Source organism: Thermobia domestica, chromosome 7, assembly GCF_964235325.1.
Source record: "Thermobia domestica chromosome 7, izTheDome1.hap1.1, whole genome shotgun sequence".
Classification (NCBI taxonomy): domain Eukaryota; kingdom Metazoa; phylum Arthropoda; class Insecta; order Zygentoma; family Lepismatidae; genus Thermobia; species Thermobia domestica.
In genome coordinates, this window is record NC_137460.1 from 253,886,360 (window position 1) to 253,906,732 (window position 20,373).

Below are 20,373 nucleotides of genomic sequence, written 5' to 3' on the forward strand. Positions count from 1 at the left end.
ACTTTGTTTCGTGAAATCGTATTTGAGATCACTTCTCTACTCTCCACCCAGTTAGTCAAAGTTGGTACTGAGTCCAACTCCCTTTAAGCCTCAGTAGCGGGACGTCTTAGGCTTTACTGGTTCGAAGATGATGAGAAAGTGCTCTAAAAGTCTCAATAATGGGAAGGAAGACTTGTATTTCAGAGGTAGAGCTCGTACTGGAAATCGAAACCCAGGTAACTCATGAAGACTGTGAACTGAATCCAAATAGGGAGGGATAGCATGACTAAATTAAAGAGACCACTTCCATTGTTAATTTTATTTATAATAAAAAAATAAAAATGAAAATACAAAGAATTTTACAATTCGGATATTTGAAAATACAACCTTAAAGTATTACTACATGACATGTATGGGCACAACCCCTACATTACAAACCGGATGCTAGAAGGTTATCACGCTAAGCCGCGATTTATTGAAAATAGTAATTTTGATGATTCGTATTTGCAACTTACATTGGTCAAAAGAAGAAGTGATAATTTCCGAAGTGGAAAATTTGGTCTCATTTTCAAGTCGTAACTTAACGTCAATTTGTAACAAGTCTCAAAGTGCTCGTCCCTTATTAAGGGAACTTAAAAAAATAATTACATACCTGATCTTATGACGAGCGTCCGTGACAAAGAATCAAGTGTACTTGCTGAACGCCGGAAAAGAACAACCTGAGTTCGGCTAAGGGCCTCGCTTATAAAGCGACTTCGTTCCACGCATTTTCTGCTAGTTTCTGACGTAGCTCGAGAGCTGCGTCTCGTGCCTTGACGAGCTGTGAGAAGCTTTTCACGCTCATGCCCAATAGTGGCCAAGACTTCTAGTTTTCTATGATTTTCCCCATCACGCCGGGGCGGAAGTATCTATTTTACATTTACTGATACATCTTAATTTTACGTTCAGCTCCAAATACATAATGTTTTATGTACTTATTGCTTGCGTGATGTTCAATAAATTAACAGCAGCGACCCAGCACTGTGATTTGGGTAAATCAAAGCCAGGGTCATACCACTATTACATGCGTGTGGGTTGGCGTCAATGAGGCATCAGATTGCTAACCCAATCAAAGCCTCACTTGACTCCGTTCTCCCTTTCTCTCTTTCTCTTCGACACACACAATTAGAAAAGCGCTGGCGTCTCACCCCATAATTTGAGTCCGCCTTAGGACTTCGACGCTTAACTGTGTAACAGTTATCCGCCGACCTTAATATAAAAAGTACAAAAAAATGTCGAAAGTTATCTTCCTAATAAAATGTATCCAAATACGGAAACGGTTATCCAAGGCAAGTTGCTGGAATTTAAAGGGTTAATATAGAACGGGCCTTACTTAAGGCGCTAAGGAACCAAAAAAAATTACCGAGGATCTGGAGATTATGAACGAATGAATTACAAGAGAGCGGAATTGTAAGATTTCATGTCTTTCGACTATACTACGTTTAAATGCTACAATAGTTTCATTAACAAAGCAGTAGATTAGAGAACCATATATAATATTGCTTTCAGTAGAACCGGTATATAGTATATACGAAGCTCTATGATTTGAAATTTGTAAAATGAAACCTTACAATCATGGTATCCTTCTAGTTTATAATTGCCAAGAGGTTTCGTGTGAAACCAAAATAGTAGATTTTTTTTATCAATTTCTAACCCTAGTATTAAGCATGAATTTGAACCAATTACGAGTGCAACGGTTAGTGTCATAAAAAAAATTAAGATTTTGTGAATAAACTGATTTGGTAAGTACAATCACATTTACTGGCAAGTAATAAGTGAAAAAATAGTACATAAGTGAATTACAGATACATGTAACCAATGTTCTTTGTGTAGATAGTCACACGTGTTAAATGTGATTGTCTCAGGCTAATAACATGATTCAGCAAAGAAATAAATGATCAAAATCAAGTACACCCAAGATATAGCGTGAAGAACTTTAAAGTTTGATCTGTACAACAAAATTACAAAAGCAGTTTCCCTTGTCTATAGTATAAACCAAATGGGAAACACATAACGATATAGAATAGTACACTCGACCGTTTTTGCCCTATTTCTGAAAACCTTGCGGGTTGTGCCTTACAGTTAGTGAACAAAATTCATTATGTTGTTCCAATATACCATTCATAATTAACAAAGCATAGGCGATACTCTACTTTCCTATAAAACAAGAATCAAGTGAATATTGAATATTTATGACATACACGAAGAAAAATATAACTTGAAAATTATTTAAGTACAATGTTACATATCCTGTAATACATTTCTTGTAACACAAGAATCGATCGCATGCTAAATGCTTAAAGCGTGTATGTAATAAAACTTGAATGTGGTATTGTATGTTGAATAATGAGCCACTAACGATTAATAAACAATGCTTACTAAATTTTTCGAGTTCGTCTATAAACATTTGATATTAAAATTAAATCTAATTTTATCGAAAAATATAACTAATATTATTAGCTATTTCTATCTTCATTATTGCAATAAGTGTAATATATTACAATCTTACTGCATAACTCTGTCCTATACTATTGATCAAAGTGTTTTTTTTTTTTAATTTACTCATTTTGTTTGCTGAAGCGACCTTGTTTTGGTTCTCTCATCCTGTGTGGTATGCATCACGCTAGACACATTGAAATTTACATATACTGGCAATATACAGACATTACAAACTGATTAGCGCACTTTAGCGCACCTAGGGATTGAATACAAATAAGTATGGATCTAGTTTCAATGAGAGGTTCTGTCAGCGAGAAGGAGACTTAATAGTTGAAGAGTTGGCCCTATGGTTAGTGTGTTAGTCTATGCCCTAATGTCCTACGGTAATAATGGATACCAATTCCAATGGTCAGGGATGCAGTTACATTAACCATACTAGAGTACATGTTTTTGAAAAAGACTGTACAAGGAAACGCTATAAAGTTTCTTCGTAATTAGGGGGGATGTTTGGGGGGTCTATAGGTTAGTATTGTTAGTATTCTTATTATTAGTAGTATTAGTATTAGAAGTAGTATTTGTATTAGTATTTATATTTTATTTTATTTCTCTAAAAACAAAACGAAGTCGAGAGGGAGTTCTTTGTAGCAGGAATCTACGTCGTAGGAGGAAATCTACGTCGTAAAGTTACAGGGATCATGTTCCATCATGTTGGTGGATCCTGTTGTTTTTAAAGGTTAGATTTTAAACACAAAAGTTAACCACAACAAAGCTATGGTTGTGATAGAAGATTTTACTTTTTTTTAAACACCGGAAGTATGTTCCGTTCTCTACTTTTAAATCAAAGGACCTTGATTGATAACTCAACCATATGCTTCCTTCTGTGGCGAACTTTTCTGTTGTAAACTATAAACACATATTGTAAGTGACTTAGTTATACAGAGAATAATTTTACATAGATACTAAATACGTGGATATATATATATATATATATATATATATATATATATATATATATATATATATATATATATATATATATCCTGTTGTTAAGCAACGGTTGAATCCAGTTATGATTAACTTCAATGTGCAGTGGACAATTCAATAAAATACTTCCTTGTTCTTTCTCTTTTTTTAACAAAAGATAAACGTACAGGGGTTACAAAAAATTACGGTTTCTAACTTAGTGGAATGAGAATGTGGAGTTGAGTTGATTTTGAGTTTAACGTCCCGTTAAGCAGCGAGGCTATGTGAGACGTGGACCTACTGATTAACGTGGAATCCGAACCAAATAGGCTCCCGCCGGGAATCGAACCCGGGTCTCCCACGCCAAAGGCGCGTTCGCTAACCACTTAGCCACGGAGGAGCTCGAGAGAATATGGAGATACGATTACCATACTCACATATAGGCTTCTCAATTCTCTGAAACGAGTTTTGTGTTTCTACTTGACCAAATAATAGGAATTTGAACGATATATCAGGCAACAAAATTCAATGGTTTTGTTACATTATTATCGTGGTTATTACATAGATATTGAGTTATTCCGAGTAGAGTTTCATGGCCTCTTGACATTTGCTGTTTGTTTATCATTACAATCTTCTTATGGTTTGTCACAACGCCGATTGGGAAGAATTTTATTCCCTTTGCTTATGAGAATAGTCACTTGTCCAAATTTTGTGTTTGTTCTGGTACGAGAAGAGTTTTTCACCTGTAAGAAATGAACTGATGTTTGTAAATGGGAGTCTGTCTGTAGATGAAAAAAAATTCATTGTCACTACAGAAGGTCATAAGCTTTTGTGGCACAGAGATGTTCTGTATTCGGATGGAGGTTCGGATTTTGGATAACTGTTGACCACTAATAAAAATTTATGGATCGCAAAAAATCGATTTCCATATCGTCCCTCTGAATCAGCCCTGGATGGGGCCGACAAGCTGTGATCTGGGCCCTTTGGTATCGCCAGATACTAGGACTGTGGGAGCCTTACTCTAGGCATCACACTGGGATAACAATGAAGGGGAACCTGAAATCAAGAGACTATTAGACTACATTATCATTAATGCTTTACTTAATAACCTTGGTTTGTGCGGAGTACTTGTTTATATGGGATGACCAAACGTATCTTTCTCGGGAGGATAGGTGTAATTGTTCATCATTAATGCATAACATAGGTTGTAACAGCCAAGGTGGGTAATGTTGCCATTACCATCCCTTCCCAGAAAAACTAAATCTTTGAAAATCAGGAAAGAAAGTTTTACGTTCCCTTCCCTCTACTCAAACAAGTAGCCCCTCCGAGAAGAGTTTCCCAGGCCAGATATGTGGTTCACAATGCCGCTTAACGCACGTAAAAATGTAGGTTACTGAAAAAGAATGGTATGTTAAAGTCCAACAAATAATAATAATAAGTCTTCAAAGGTTGCAAGAACATAACTCTACTTGATAAACAACACAAAAAATTCCGATAACATAACAAATTGTATTATTGTTTTTTTTTAATAAACGTAATATTGAATCTAACAACGAATTTGTGAAGTTCGAAAAAGTTTGTCCGATTTTGAAAAATATTTTCAACCACTAGTAAATTTAAACAATTTCGATTCATGCAAAAACCACAAGAAATTTATAATTACTGAAAAATTTATCAGGCACATGTTGCATGAAGTAAAAGTCCAAGATGGCTCCTGCCTTATCACAAAACATATTCAGCATAAACCATATTTGAAATACACATATTTATATTATAGAAATTCAATACCAATATTTGAACTGATGGTTCAATTAGAATATTTATCAATTTTCTATCTACATGTTTTTTATATACTCACGGTAAAACCCAGAATAAATTTTAAATTCACAAATAAAATATACTATACACAATATTAAATATGGTGTAACACATACCTCGCGAAGAGAACAAGTGACGGGCCCAATCACTTATTTTCAAGGCTCCTTCATCGGAAGGGTAAACAACCAATCAAATTCAAGTATAGCAATCACATGACATATTGACAAAAGACTAACCATAATACCAGATCACTTAAATTAAAAAAACACCAAACTCTATATCCCAAAAATATACTGTAGTGGAATACAAGAAGAAAAAAGGAAAGTGAATAGGTTACCAAAAAAATCTCTGGAAGGAAAGAGCGATGTTTCTAATATTAAATTAGATCCCTTTTGCATTCATTTTACTCTATAATACCAATAAATACGCAAAAGTAAAGATCACTACGGCACATCCCCCTCCAAAAAAAATCTTCAGAATATTTTTCATTTTAAATCAAAAACACGTATGTACAATACAATATAGTAATGAGCATGAGATGAAATGATGATGAAAAGGGTTAGTAGCGAATGAATTATGATGAACATGAACAATAAATATACAATTCAAGAAACAACAATTTTCCTTACATGGTTCCACCACACGCATTTCTGGGCTCTCTGTAGAGCTTAGCTAAAGTAGTATGCGTAACGACTATTTTATCGTCATTTGTTTTGCATTTTAATGTTTTAGCCGTAGGTATAGCAATTACAGTAACAGGACCCCACCAATTAAAGGCTAATGATTTTGTAACCTTATCCTGTAGGGGTGACTTTTGCTGTGATTTGATCAAAACACGATCACCGACAGCAAAGGTAACAGGAACAGTATGCTTATTATATATCCTTCGTCTCTCTTCCCAAGCTTTCTTCATGTTTTCTAAAGCTTGCTCCCATATAGTGGCATTATTAGGGCCATCAATATCTTCAGAGGAAATTTTTCACTTGACCATCAAGGTATGAATGGGATCCCTCCCAAGAAACAATCTAAATGGAGAAATTTTCAACTCTGAAAATTCAGCTGTATTTAAAGAAAGCTGCAGTTGGTTTATAAAATATGCCCATTTCTCTTGTTTTCCATTTAAATAAGATTTCAAGCTAGTTTTTACTAATCTCACATATTTCTCGACTGCATTTCCACCAGGAAAGTAAGGAGAGCTCCTAATATGTTTTATTCTATTTCCAAAGAGGAAATTCTTGAATTCTACGGAAGAAAAACACAGACCCCTGTCGCTCGTAAGAGAACGACAAAATCCGAAAAGACAAAAAATATCATTCAGGGCTTTGATAACCACCTTACTCGTTGCATTACGTAAAGGAACTAAATGAAGGAATCGAGACGCATTATCGAGACAAAGTAGAATGTACCGGTATCCATAACTACACGGGAGAGGCCCAGCCAAATCTACGTAGTTATGGCCATTCACTTCAGAACAATATTCTGAGATCAACTGCCCTTGAGGAAGATAGTTTCGAGCCTTCGAGAGTTGGCACTCTTGCCACCCTCTCACATACTCTCGAACTTCGTCGTACATGTTCTTCCAAGTGAAATACTTGGAAATTTTCTTGTAACTCCTCAAAATCCCAAGATGAGCCCATTAGGTAACATTGAATGATAATAACTTAATAACATAGGGACAAGTAAACGGGGAACCAAAGCCTTATAAAGTGAATATTTCGCCTTAGAATTTTGATACAAGATATCCTTCACAATCTTGTAATCTTGGTATTCCCCACCATGTCCAACCACCTCCCGATAGATATCTTTAGTATCAGCTTCTGTTCGTTGATGTTGTACAATATCTGTATGTGACAATGGTAAACTCCATAGACTAAACATACAATTCTCCGCGGAATTAATGGAACAAGGATCAACATCTACATCCGTGGGGTTGATCTCATAAATCCGCGTCAAAATTCCACTTGGAAATTCTTTGCACTCGAAATGTGCACAATTTTGAATTTAAATTCAAATAAATTCTGTACTATATTACCATAACGACCTAGATTCTTCGGATTACGTAACGTGTGTACGAGAGCATTATTATCTGTAAATATAGTAAATTCGTTACTGAAGAATGAACGAAAGCGCATCACCGCATTATATATGGCAAGCAATTCCAATTGATATATTGTTCTATTAAAATCAGCGGGTTTTAAAGTCTTACTGAAAAACCAAACTGGTTTCAATAAGCCCTCGTCAGTTTTCTGAGACAAAATAGCGGCTTGAGATCTCAACGTCGAATCTACATGCAAATAAAATCTTTTATTTAAATTGGGGATGGACAAAATAATCTGTTCTTCAAAAGCTCGCTTTATTTGCTCCAAACAAGAGTCCTCTCTGCAACCCCAAACAAATTTCTCACGTGGAGAACGCATTCTCGATAAGGGTTCGATAAGTTCCGCGAAGTCATTACAGAAACGAGAATAGAAATTTAAAAAGCTCAAAATCTTCACAAGGCCACGTCGGTTTTGAGGGGGTTTAATATCCCTAATTGCCTGTAGCCTTTCGCGTAACATCTTAATCTCACCATCCTCGATCAAGAAGCCCAAAAATTCAATTTTTGTCCTCAATATCTTACATTTGTCGGGAGAGAGAGTGAGGCCTCTGTTCGAAAAACGAGAGAGAACTTGTTCAAGCATGGAATTGTGTTCCTCAATAGAACGTCCATATACGACAATGTCGTCAGCGTAGAATTCAACTCCCTTTCCTCTCAAGTCTCCCAGTATCTCATTAAGGCCTGTGTCCCAATGCAGATTCCCATCGGTACACGCCCGTATTCATATAGTTTGTCTTGTACAGCGAAGGCGGTGAGCTGTCTACTCTCAGGGGGCAGCTGGACCTGGAAGAAAGCTCGACGGGCATCAAATATTGACATAATTTTTGCATCAGAAAGCGAACTAATACACTCGTCGAGGTTCGGACACGGGACCCCATCTCCACAAATGATATTGTTCACCCGAGCGAAATTTACTACTAGCCTGGAAGATGAATCTCTATTCTTAACAAGAAAACAGGGAGATCTAAACTCAGAGAGTGAAGGACGAATAACATAATTTTCCAATAATTCTTCAATAATATGGGATAATTCCTTCTGCTGTGTTCTCGGAAAAGGGTACTGTCTCTCACGTATCACTTCATCTGATTTTCTTTGGATATGGTATACAAAATCACTAATGCAGCCTATACGATGAGTGATCACATTATCATATTTACTCAATAACCTATCTACATAAGCCCCTAAACTCTTGTCTTGTTCCAATAACTTTTATCTATACCATCAATGATTTTCTTTCTCTCTTCTACAGTAATATCCCACTTACTCTCATCACCCGACTGTAACATACATAACAATGGATCGCCCCATATTTCATTTTTATAATTAACATAATTAACATCAAAATTTACACGTTTCTCACCGAAGTTTTCGTCATTTACTACATTACAAGTATCAGGTCGCGAAGAAGACCCAGGCACGAGCTCATTTTCTAATATTGAAATATTATTTTTATCAAAATTAGAGTCCGAAGTAACATATGTTTTTCTTTTTAAATTTGATGAAGGCAAATGAAATGTCCTGGAAGAAAAAGTTTTCCTGCAAGAGTACCTGTAACCATGTAGTCCCACTGTGTCGCTCCTGGTCGGCTTAGAAGGCTTACGGCTCCTTAGCTGCGGTGCTCTGGTTGCATCCAAATCCTTACTACTAGGATGTTTGCTTCCGTTGTCAGAATTTCTCTTACAAGTCCAGGGCCTACAGGAATGAGGCGAAGAATCTCCCAAGAAAAGTTTGGCGGCAGCTTCGCTCACACTCCCCTCCCTGGAAGGATAGAAACCAGCAACAGACTTCTTTTTGTTACAAGTAAGAGGGGAGGGGGAGAAGATTTTACTAAGAGAACTTCTATTTTTGACTTGGTCAAATATAACGTGTTTTTATCAAAGTCAATACATAATCCCTCTCGACGAAAACAATCGAGTCCCAAAAAATTGGATATTCAAGATTTTTCATCACATAAAACTTGCACTGAAACTTATATCCATCTATAACCAAGGGTAGCAACACTGAAGGACGTAAAACTAAGGCTTCTCTGTTAATAGTTTTTCCACGAAAACAGTCATTATAATTAACACGGACTTCATCTAATTTCTTATCTTTATTAAAAAGGTCCAAACTAATTAAATTAGACGTGCACCCACAATCTAAGGCGGAGACGACTGAAAAATCCCCAACTTTAAGGTTCACCAAGGCAACGCCCCCACTATCTTCTACAGAGCACACTTTCTTTTCATTATTTCCAACAAACGACATAGATGAAGACGAACTTTTATTTAAACTACAGTTCCGTTTGAAATGCGGACCGCCACAAAGAAAGCACGCAACAGTTTTTTGTTTTTGTTTATTTGTAAAGTCTCTATTCACAATTGGCAACCTTACTTGAGAACGCACCTTAAAATCAAATTGTTTAGAATATATTTTATGAAAGGTATAATCGTTAACTAATCGGTGTAATTCACTCATTGTTTTAGGTTTCTGGTTATAAAATAACCTCCCTTTAATTCGAGGCAGAACGCCACTGGTGATGAAACGTATTAATCTCTCATCACCACAATTTAATTTAAGCAAGCGGTCCACTGTGAATAAACGTTTAACGAAGTCTTTCAAGTTCTCTGCCTGACCTTGAGGTTTATACATATATACAACAACTATGGATTGTATAGCACATTCCGATAATAAATTATGAAAAATATAATCTCGCGTGAGCTCCCAGGTACGAAGCTGACTAGGCAATTCCAGTAATACATTTTTTAAAGGACCTGATACTTTTTCTCTTAAGGAATACAGTAATGCCGTGAAAGGAAAACGGTCTACATTATAAAACTCATCTATTTGTTTAACAAACTCATATAACACTATAGGGTTAGATTCATCACAACTTGGTAAATTATCAAAGAAAGATCGAAGTACCGAAGCTGCGGAATTCTGTTCTAGTTTTAAAAAAACAAGCATTCGAAGAAAAAGTTAAGATACATTGCTGACCTTGCACATTCTTATCAACTAGCGAGCCAGCAAAAGGTGAATGAACACTTGGTACAACAGGCACCGTGTTTGTATTACTCACAGGTGCTACGTTAACTACCTCCTGCTTATCAAGGTCAACAGACGACTGTGGGTCAGCTGTTTTATTTGCAAGGAATCTATAGGGTAGTGATTTTGCTTCTCCTTCTGATAACGTTTCTACGACCTGTCTTTGGTCAGTTGGATTCATTGTAACAATTTCTTTCAAAAATATTGATTCGACCTTTCTTTGCTCTGCGTGTTCTACATTTTCATTTTCCTTAAAAATTGGTATCTCATCCATAAAAAAATGGAACTATCACCACCAAAAGCCATGATGAGTATAAACAAGTAAGCAAAGATATTGACTAACATGTGCCAAGAATTGGGTTCAATCCCGCCTGCTTTATATTACCAATGAAGACTATAATTGACTTTAAACTTTTAAAGCATACCATAAAAATAAATGACTTGCTCTCTTCTTTTGTAACAGCCAAGGTGGGTAATGTTGCCATTACCGTCCCTTCCCAGAAAAACTAGATCTTTGGAAATCAGGAAAGAAAGTTTTACGTTCCCTTCCCTCTACTCAAACAAGTAGCCCCTCCGAGAAGAGTTTCCCGGGCCAGGTATGTGGTTCACAACGCCGCTTAACGCACGTAAAAATGTAGGTTACTGAAAAAGAATGGTATGTTAAAGTCCAACAAAAAATAATAATAAGTCTTCAAAGGTTGAAGGAACATAACTCTACTTGATAAACAACACAAAAAATTCCGATAACATTAACAAATTTTATTATTGCTTTTTTTAAAAAAAATAAACGTAATATTGAATCTAACAACGAATTTGTGAAGTTCGAAAAAGTTTGTCCGATTTTGAAAAATATTTTCAACCACTAGTAGATTTAAATAATTTCGATTCATGCAAAAACCACAAGAAATTTATAATTATTGAAAAATTTATCAGGCACATGTTGCATGAAGTAAAAGTCCAAGATGGCTCCTGCCTTATCATAAAACATATTCAGCATAAACCATATTTGAAATACACATATTTATATTATAGAAATTCAATACCAATATTTGAACTGATGGTTCAATTAGAATATTTATCAATTTTCTATCTACATGTTTTTATATACTCACGGAAAAACCCAGAATAAATTTTAAATTCACAAATAAAATATACTATACACAATATTAAATATGGTGTAACACATACCTCGCGAAGAGAACAAGTGACGGGCCCAATCACTTATTTTCAGGGCTCCTTCATCGGAAGGGTAAACAACCAATCAAATTCAAGTATCGGAATCACATGACATATTGACAAAAGACTAACCATAATACCAGATCACTTAAATTAAGAAAACACCAAACTCTATATCCCAAAAATATACTGTAGTGGAATACAAGAAGAAAAAAGGAAAGTGAATAGGTTACCAAAAAAATCTCTGGAAGGAAAGAGCGATGTTTCTAATTTTAAATTAGATCCCTTTTGCATTCATTTTACTCTATAATACCAATAAATACGCAGAAGTAAAGATCACTACGGCACAAGGTATTGCTTATGGTGAGTGTCGGGGATTAGGACCTGAGAGCATGAATCAGAATATGTTAACTTAATGCAGGAATGTTGTTTGTAAATGGGCTGACCACACATCAGTTTAGGAAAGGTATAGTGATTGATGGAATCTGTAAAACTTACTAATAATGAAGCTCTCTGAAAGTGAGAGTCGAACGGGGAAAATGTTTTTATCAAGATGTCCTGAGTGTGCTTTCCACACATCGTCAGAGACTAGGTATAGATATATCAGAATGAGATTAAGAATCAATTTGTAACATGAACAAATGAAACCTGGAACCTGGATATATGTGTATGTGCGCCGACCACACATTACTATTAGGATGCCTCTTGTGTTTTCAGCTGCAACTTTGTGTGAAGGTAAAGATAATACCACGGTAGAACAAGTTCTTCACAAGATAATTGATTTATTTAATCTGGTCTGTTTCTTCGTGAAAGGAACAATAATGATTGAGGAAAGTAGACTGTCAAATATAATCTTCATATTCTACTATGAGTAGTGGGTGATGAATCATATGGTGAATAAATCCAAGGTAATTTACAAGATGGGCAATACATTGTATGTTATTAAAATGTCGGGACGTAATTGTCTTATTAACATACATTTGCCGTATATTTTGTTATCAGAAGTGGTCATGGTTGAGGAGTAGAGTGTTAAAAGAAAGTTTGAGTTGAGCCCGCTTGGCGGAAGTTAGCTAATTATACAGGTTGGTATAATGATATGTGGTTTGTAAATTATCAGCTCAGCTTACGAATGTTCGAGGGTGAGGGAAGTAAAGGAGGTTTAGCAACGCAACTGAGAGAGAATATCTCGTATACTGTTAAAGACGCCCTTTGCTCTACTTCGCCAAGCACTTCAGGCCAGGGACATCATAACATTGTCAGATAAGTATATTTGTATTTCTTTCTAAAATAGAGAATGGGTGTGGTCGGTTGTTTGGACTGCTATGCATGAGTACAGAAATTGTGTTGTATACGGTATTTTATACCTTGAAATGTTAACATTATCTACGCTTTTCTTAAATTTAATTTTTAACAAAGATATAACTTAACGTGTTGATGAAATGCTTTCAAGTAACTTAGTGAACCATAGGACTATCAAGGAGATCTTAGATTCAACAAGATTTAATTAAATTTCTTTATACCTTTGCAACTATGCCAGTTAGGGGGTAGTTCCATGGTATCTTCAATATTTTTGTCAATTAATTAAACTAAAAATTAAAAAATCTCAGGAAAGGTGATATAAATTTGAAACATGTAATATTTCATAACTGAAATTCAATTCTAGTTTACGCCTTATTACAACTTGTGTACATATAGTGTTCAAGATAAGACATATCCCATAAGAGGGCATAACAAGCATTTGAGAAATTCTCAGTTAACGTGCATATTTTTCACAACTCTTTGCCGATTTCCTTATTTTTAAATAGTGCCTCGCTAGATCCTTGATGATATGTTATCTCAATTACTATTAATTTCTTGAATTAATATTATAGGAAAATTTTTTGAGCTTTGGTGCAACACTGTAAAGTTAATTAGTGGCAAATTAGGCCCTCAGAGGAGGAGGCAGTCTTGTCTTGTGCACATTATGATTTGTTCATTATATCTGTATACGTTTGTAGGTAGCTAAGTAAGAATAACAAAGAAAAAGTGTCAAATTTCTTTTAGAAATAAATTAATAATTAAATGATTAAAATTAATAACTTTTTACAAAACATAAAAGGAAAATGAATACTCAGTTATCTCCAATGCAAGACACGCAGGTTCATTCACTTCTCTCACCTGGGCAGGCGTCTGCTGAAAGGCTTCTAGAATGAAAGTTCTGGAACGAAAAATTCTCACACACAAAATAGTATTATAGATTGAACCCGGGGACTCGAGTGTGTTCGTAGTGTCTGTTTGCCAATTTATTTTGAAATGAGTTGTAACCGAGAGTTTCGTGTGGTGGAAACATTAGTACTATTTTCTACCACTCATTCATTAATTTCCTTATATTCGTTTCCTGTCTTAGACTTTATTTAGCTTTTTTTTAAATAATCGTCCATCAATAACCGTTGTTGCAATATACTGGAGCTGACCACTTTAGATATGTTTATGTTTATTAATTTAGAGGTAATTATCAGTCGGCGTGTTATAATAATGTAATATAATTATTAGTCGAAGTTTAAAGAACTTGTTAGTTTAAAATTACTGGATTTAATTAGTGGTTGAAATTATCTGATTTCTACACTATGCTAATTATTAGGTATAATAACAAACGAGTTTAAATAAGTTCTTAACTTTGTGGTTCATGTTTTTTCAGCTTGTTGTGGTGTACTTATCATCTTTGCTCGAAGAACGCGAAGGAAGAAAGGGGAGACTTACGTTTCCAAATACAATGTGGGGAGGTCTCTTGTTACCAGAAGAATTTCTTGAAGGAGAATAAAAAAAAAGGAAAAAGGGGTAAGTACTATCTCCCTGTGTGTTTTTTTAGTGTATTATACTAGAAGCATGTATTTTCAATTACTTCACTTCAAGTTACCAATTCGTTTAGCTATTTAGTGTTGACATGATTCAGTGCTGAACTCTAGTGTGCAACGAAATCGAAGTTCGTATCCCGGGAGTATCCCATACCGATTGCTATTATCACTGAATTAAATGAAAGCCACAACGAAAGATAATGTCCGAAGTTGCAGTTTAACAGTGATTACAAGGAGTACTTTTTGCATTACCAATAGTTGAAGTCGAGGCTTCAGATAGTGTACTACTTTGTGTGACTTCGATAGCTATGAATTTAGTGTTTCCAAAAGGAAAAACAAAAACGGTGTTTACTATAGTTTTGAGCGTGTCACGCATACAGAAAGTACGTCCGTCGAGTTTCGATCTCAGACTTATCTGTTTCTTTTCAAAGTTGGAAGCGATTGTATAAATGCCAATAATCACCCGAAACTGAGATCATTTTGACGATATTAATTTTGACAGGAATATTCCGGGTCTCGAACTCGGGACCCCTTGTGTAGCTAGTGATGATATGTGGTAAACTAGATTTCTCTTGAAGGTATTTGATTTTAACCTACTTACACGTAACCAATCCTATTATAAACTTGAGCTCGTGCGGAGCGATAATTCAGATATAGGATAAAAGAAGGAATTCAACGGGGATCGAACCAGAGGTTGTTAGGTACCAATTGCTCAACAGAGACAACGGTGTATCCCAATCGTGATGATTTGTCGGGCAACATTACTGTTATTATTCGTTTCATTGTAGTTTCATTCCCCTATCTTTAATTATTTATATATCTTCTCGTTGTAAATGTTTGTTGGTGTGTTCTTCCATGTTGAAGTTACGCGCAATTGTCATGAGTCTCTGATTGCAGCTGGGTTCACTCTCGTAACCTGATAAAAGATGATTTGCTCTAGTTTTCATTAAATAAATTCATTAAATAAATGACATTCGATTAAATTTTAAGTCTGAAAGAGCACTACTTTGTTTCCTTCTTTTGACATTTAATTTATTCCAATTGAAATTATAATTAACGTCAAGTTCTCAAATTTATGTCCTAAATTTCGTATATCATTCTCACGGATTACCTGGCTCTGACTTACCGTGTGTCAACGGTGCTGTGCGCTGCTGCGATGTGAGGTTACCCACCTATCAAATAGGGCCTCTTATGGAGAGGGCCACCCAATTTGAAAGTCTCGTGACTTATAGTTTTTTTAAGTCTTTTGTTTGGTTTAATCATAAGTTTTATTCTGACTAGAATTAAGTTGGTTTATACCGGATTTATTAGAAACGAGTTGACAGAGCTCGCGTGTCCTTAATCTGTATCATGTAAATCGTGATGGATTCTATTATTCGAATATTGAACCCAATTACGAAATATTCTCTTCCAGTGTTTACTCGTTTACTTATGTATATATTTAATTTGGACCATATATATATATATATATATATATATATATATATATATATATACACCCTCCATTCCAAAAGAAACCGAACGTTTTAAAAAAACAAAAAAGCAATGTACATTTTGGAACAAATCATTTTTATTAATCAATGTATTCCCCTTCTGCATCGATACACATATTTGCACGCTCCAACAAGTTGTCAAACGACTTCTCCATGTCCTTTATTGGAATGGTCTTTAGGACGGCGGTCGTCGCCTTCTCAATGGCATCAATCGATGCGTGCCACTTTCCTTTCATCGCCAAATGCAGTTTCGGGAACAGATAGAAATCGCACGGAGCGAGATCTGGTGAATAGGGCGGATGATGCAACCGAATAATGTGATTTTTGACCAAAAATTCAGTTACAAGTCGCGAACGATGTGATGGTGCATTATCGTCCAAAAGAGTCCAACTGCCGATTTTGCGATATTCGGCCCGAATACGACGAATTTTTGCCAGCAAACGCTTCATGACGCCCAAGTAAAACTCTCCAGTGACTGTCTGGCCGGGCTGAACAAATTCTTTGTGGATAATTCCTTTTGAATCGTAAAAACAAATCAGCATCACCTTAACTTTTGACTTCACCAAGCGACTTTTTTTGGGGTGTTCCTTCATCCGGCGCTCTCCATTCAGCACTTTGCCGCTTTGTTTCGGGCTCACATTCAAAACACCACGTCTCGTCACCAGTTACAATCGATTTCAAGAAGTTTCGATCCTGCCGAGCACTTTTAACGAAGTCTTTGCAATGCGCAATTCGATCAACTTTTTGGTCTTCGGTGAGTTTGTGTGGTACAAACCGCGAATGAACCTTTTTAAGGCCCAAAACTTCGGTCAAAATGCGGTATGCGGTTGTTTGAGGAATGCCTAATTTCATTTCAATAACTTTCACCGACGATTTTTTGTTATGTTTGATGAATTCACGCACTTTTTCGATGTTTTCTTCCGATAATCCGGTTCTGGGACGGCCTGATCTTTCGTCATCATGCAGCGTCTCTCTACCCGATTTGAATCGCCTGAACCACTCGTAAACTTGCGTACGGGATAGACACTCAACACCATATGCATTTTGTAGCATTTGGTGCGTTTCACTAAAAGTTTTTCCCAGTTTAACACAAAACTCAATTGCAGCTCGTTGTTTGAAACTCATTTTCCGACCGATGTACACAACACACTGACAGTTGAAACGCAATAACTTTGTTGCCGTGCATCCAAATGTCATGACATTTATACCAGTTGTCAATGAGGGACTACGCCATCTACCGGTAAAATATTACAACAGATGGCACTAGTAGTACTATTTGTTTTCAAAAGTTCGGTTTCTTTTGGAATGGAGGGTGTATATATATATATATATATATATATATATATATTATTTCTTTTAAATACGCAAGTGATAACGTGATTTGATACCACTCAGCCTTATGTTATCTGCGTTGAGTGCGTTTTAATCAAACCGAGCTACGCTTTTAACTTATATCAAGGCAGCTATACAGGGATTATTGAACAACATGAGTATAGTGGTGTAGTGGTAAGACGACATCTAACAAGTCACTATAGCCCACAGTGATCTCATTTACGTAACCACTAATTTACATAACATGGAAGCCTCGATCTACACCCAATGTCCTTACTTAATACATATGATAGCCTTAACACTAAGTATACTAACATTAATAGTTTTAATAACAATAGATAAGCTAACATGTTTAACTATTAACCATCCGTGATAAAGTGTTAAAATATGTGGTGTCTGTAACTATTTAACTAGAATGTTAGCAATGAGATCAAGAGGTCGTCATACTTAAGTTCAGCGTGTCACAATGAACAAGAGATGGTGATACAGTATGATACTACCAATATCATTAATGTCCTTATAACTGAAAACATTAGTCTAGAATGAGCAGCAGCTTTAATGAACATAACTGTTATTACTTAATCATAATTCGACATGGGTTGAACATAACTAAAGGTAGCGTAATCTTACTAACTAAAGGTAGCGAAGTATAGTTCACAGGTAGCTACAGTATTTACATTCTAAAAAAAATGGCCGATACATATATAATTGTAAATGCATTATGTACAATATGCGCAGTACGCTAGTACATCGCCGTTTTTTTTAATCTCTTAGTAAATTTAGAGCAGCATAAGATTACTTGTGCTCGCCCAGAAGGGGCGCAGGAAAGTTGCACTTATATCTATGGTGTTCACAGCAGCAGAAGAAAAAGCATGACAGAAACTAAGGCGTATTTCTTCCTATATAAGGGGCAAGTTATCGGTGGAGTACATGAAGGCAAGTAAGAGTTGTAGCACTCGCAGAGGGAGAGCAGACGAATGCTCATGAAGTAAGAGTGTCTCTGGCAAAGAGAAGGTAGTAACAACACAAAACTTTACAAGGCTGTAGGAGAGAAGGGGGAGGAGGCTGGCCTTACCTAGGGAGTACCAGGTGGGCATGACAACCACGCCTTGTACAATATCCCTGGACGCTTCGTCCGTATCTAGTGGTAGCTTTGGTCCATTCATGTAAGGTGTTTGATTTATTCGCCTCAGAAGCGGTCGCAAAGACGCACTGGCTTAATGGTATAGCATGCGCACTGACCAGTAGCGGGACTGCATAACGGGTGGGGACTGTAATGGCGCCCCCCCCAAAATGACACCTGTCACCAGACAATGGGGTCATATTCATCTGGTGTGCAAATGGTCCCAGGTGCGAGACTGGGTAGGCTACACCTCAGAGGCCCCTGAGTCCGGATCCAGTTACTGGGACTAGGGGAAGGCAGATTCCAATTAATGTACGAGTTGTACATACATTCTAGCGTGCTATGGCTACAGCGCGTGTGATCGATTCCATGATGTGCCACCACCAGGCAGGTAAAATCAATCCCCTGCTCCGGATACGCGAGCCTATGGTGCCAGGGGTTGGTGCACACCACTGCCAGGTCCATAAACAGTCTCTTGGAAAGTTTGATCTGTAACAGCTCGGTGGCGGCCTTACCGTATGTAAAAATGACCGTCCCATAAGGGACATGAGTCATTAGCCCCCCAGCACATCCTCTAAGAGGTGATGGCCAGCATTAAAGGCGGTGTGAGTGGACGCTTCGTGTATGGCTATTCGTAGCTGGTTGGCATAGGAGAGGTCAGCCGTGGAAGAAAAAGGAGCAGCCAGAAGGTAATTATCGAAATCATACACGACAGGTCCGTCCATGGGGGATTCATTGGTAACAAGAAAAGATAATTCGTAGGGACAAAGAGATTTGGGTCCAAAGTGACCCCAGGAATTGAAAGAAAATAAGCGGGAGGGACAGAATTGACTTACCGAGCGGTAGATGTCGCTCTTCTTGGTCACCTCGTGCCATGGCCATGATAAGACTCAAGATTCAGGATGACAACCTGGAAAGGAATAACGGACATAGTTAAAGGAGCCCATGTGAATGTCTGGCGGGGAGAATCAAGGCCCCCCCTTTTTTAATTTACGGGTAGACAACCCAGGACAAGTGTAAAGCGAAACGTAAACATTAATATATGTATCATAGGTAGGAGTAAGTCTGTAGGTGAGCAAAAATACTGAATCTATCTTATGTTCCAGGTCATTATATTCCTAAACACGAAGAGGGAGAGCGGCGGGTTTCCTGGAGAGAAAGAAATAAAGTAATCAGGTGTCGGCAACTGATGGATCCCTGTAATGTGAATGAGGGACTTTGCAGCTGCAACGAAGTATACTTAAAGGCGGAGTTGAGTATACGCGGTAATACAAGGATATACGCATGTATGTATAAATGTTCGGGATCACTAATAGTAATTTCTCTTTCAGCTATGTCAACACTTGTTTTCCTTATATGTTCTCCGTGTTTGTCAGCATATTGGGAGTCTTATAGGAGAAGAAGAAGGGTAACTCAGTCGTGCCCGGCCACATTCACACAAAGTACAAAAAAAATATTCATCCCAATATGTTGGCAAAACATTCGTAGGTATCGACCCGACGTAATTTCCCTGTGACGCGTCTAACATACTTGGTATGGTAGAGCCCTAATTCTAAAAATGACTTGTTTGATCCTCAGATCAGTCTTAGCGCCGCCGAATTAAGATGAGTGCCTATCAGACATGGCCTACTAGTGCCTCTTATGGCATCGAGGGGAGAGGGGAATGGATCCCAGGAAGTAAGAGGAGAATCAACTTTTTTTCGTTTCTGCTTCTCGAAGAGTACACTATACAGTTTTTTTTTACATTTTTTTACTGTTTGTTGGATATCCCTTCGTTGCTTTTGGAAAAACCTAGGAAAACCCAGGGTTCATACTTGAGATAAAGTGAGACTAACATCATAAGAAAGTAACAGGAGCTGACCCTAGTGGCCCATCCCTTTGTTGCTGGGGTGGAGTTCAAATTATCCTGAGGGAGGGGATCTTGAGTCATGGTAATATGTATGTATACCTTTAGGCTCTATCAATAGCTATGTATGCACGTGTTTCTGGTGTGCCAGAGGTCATGTTTAAATACGTGTATCGCATAGGCCTTTTAGTGGTCTATGCGATATATGA

At 36.9% G+C, this 20,373-nt stretch overlaps 1 protein-coding gene across 2 annotated transcripts in view; it reads right to left on the reverse strand.

The window, feature by feature from the left end:
* Nucleotides 1–291: 291 nt before the first annotated feature.
* Nucleotides 292–20,373, reverse strand: part of LOC145690831 (malonate--CoA ligase ACSF3, mitochondrial-like) — a 55,475-nt gene continuing 35,393 nt past the window's right edge. For both annotated transcript variants that reach the window (XM_081766156.1, XM_081766155.1), the window contains exon 4: nucleotides 292–19,228. The gene's annotated coding sequence lies outside the window, so the exon portion shown is untranslated. The remainder of the gene's footprint in view (nucleotides 19,229–20,373) is intronic.